Raw genomic sequence first — 2,122 nt, 5'->3', positions numbered from 1 at the left:
AAAGACAGGTCAGGCCCCTGGATTTTCTTACACGGATGCCAACAAGAACAAAGCATCACCCGGGGAGAGGAGACGCTGATGGAGTACTGGGAGAATCCCCAGAAGTACATCCCTGAAACGAAAACGATCTTTGCTGGCATTAAGGGGTCTGGAGAAAGGGCAGACTTGACAGCTTATCTCAAAAAAGCTACTAAGGAGTAAGAGTTGGCCACTGCCTTATTTATTACAAAATATAAATCTCATGACTTTTTTTTAATGTGTACCATATTTAAATTGATCTCGTACACCAGAGTTGAGATCGCGAATGGCCGGTACAACATGACGTTAGGGCGGTCCTCATTTAAATAAGTTTGGCTTGTGGTTACAACGAATATGATCAGTTTTTTGAACTTCGGTGGTAATTTTGGTCCCTGTTTCCACCGTCTAAAGACATGACTGGACATGATTAGTAAGGTTCGGTTTTTCACAGAAATGGTGGATGTCGTCTGAACACCTGTAGAGATTGGTTTTGCATTTAGATTTACATAACTGGTTATATTAATATGTTCAAATGCTGAGGATATCCCTTTGCTGTCTCATGGAACAGCGAGCCTTGTCTGTGTTTCAGGTTGTGTTCATCGGCCTGTTAAAAAGGCAAGGGCCGAAGATAGGGTGACAATGTCCACTTTATCTTTTTGGTCCTAACTATACCGATTTAAATTCCCTGTATCCAAACTGTCGCCTTTTACCTAAAGGCATTTGTGTGGTTTATGTGCATCATCAAATAAAGAGTATTTACCACTCAGAAAAAAGAAAAGAAAATGTTTTGGAACCAGACAGAGGGTATTTGCACAACACTGTGAATGTACTACATGCCACTGAACTGTTCACTTTAAAATGACTCATTTTATGTTATGTGAAGTTTACCTCGATTTAAAAAACATAAAAATGAGGAAATGAATGAATGAAAGGTTTTTCATCTAAGCTCCGGTGCAGCTTGGCACTGCTGGTTAGAAGCATGGGCATGGTGGCCGAATGGTGGAGCTCAAATGCCAGCGACAGCCAGCATCGCCTGTGAGACGTCGGGTACGTCACCTCTCCAAGCCCTGGTTTCCTGTCAGTGAAACAGGCATAGCAACAACGGAGCCTGACTCCCTGGGCTGTTGTGACAAGTATATTGAACAGTCCACGTCAAGCGTCTAGAGCCCAGCGCCTGGCACAGCCTGGGTCCCCAGGGCCTCTGCTCCTGCTGTCTGCCCTGCTGAGGACACGCTGTCCCTGGGCAGATGCACGGTCCACCCCCTCACCTATTTCCAGCCTCTGCTCAAATGCCACCTCCTCAGTGGGACCATCCCTGACTGCCTGATTTAAAACTGGAACCCACCTCCTCGCCCCCCGGCGACCCCTGCCCAGGATCCACCCCTTCCTCTCCCTCTTCCTCTGCTTGGAAGCTGCTGTTTGTTCTGTCCTCTCCTGTCACCTTCTCCAGCACTGTCTGCTCTGGGAAGACAGAGGTTTCTGTCCTGTTTCCTCTGCACCCCAGGGCCTTAAGCAGCGCATGGCCCGCGGTCGGTGCTCAATAAACGTGTTGAACGAATGGATGGTGTTAGCCAGTGTCCCCACCCTGATCCGAGTGTAAGCATGCCTCCTTGAAAAAATTCAACTGCTGTTTTGTTGTTTAGTGAGCTTGCAATTAAAGATTAAAAGTTTAAGTTAAAAAAAAAAAGAAACCCACAGTACGGCCAGCTAAGCATTATTCCCAAAGGGAGTGATTTGCAGAGAAGAGACGGTTCTCAGTGAGATGGTGCTATGCCCTCAAAAACATAAGCCAACACACATCACCCCGACCTGTGACTGCCCGGGGTGCTTTGAGAGCGGTCACTGGTCACTGGATGGTTCTCAGGAGAAGCAAGAATACAGTGCTCCCGCGGGAGCCAGGACCCCTCCGAGCACCTGGGGACAGAATCGTCCGTTCATGGAGAACGGGACAGGCGGAAAGGAGCAGGCCGGCCTCTTCCCCTCCCGGACCTTCCCTGCCCCGCCCTCCTCCATATGGCAGAGCTGCCGCCCCAGTGGGACTTGGCTTCCCAGAGCTCTCTGGCCTCATAGGGAGCAATCGTGACCCCAAGACGCCAGAGTTAAA

At 48.8% G+C, this 2,122-nt stretch overlaps 1 protein-coding gene across 2 annotated transcripts in view; it reads right to left on the bottom strand.

Moving 5' to 3' along the window:
• The window catches only part of LIMD1 (LIM domain containing 1), a 76,620-nt gene that overhangs the window by 53,286 nt on the left and 21,212 nt on the right, over positions 1 to 2,122 (bottom strand). The window lies entirely within an intron of this gene.

Source organism: Pteropus medius, unplaced genomic scaffold (assembly GCF_902729225.1).
Source record: "Pteropus medius unplaced genomic scaffold, Ma_sr-lr_union100, whole genome shotgun sequence".
Classification (NCBI taxonomy): domain Eukaryota; kingdom Metazoa; phylum Chordata; class Mammalia; order Chiroptera; family Pteropodidae; genus Pteropus; species Pteropus medius.
The sequence above is the reverse complement of the archived record's forward strand: the minus strand, read 5'-3'. Positions and strand labels throughout refer to the sequence as shown.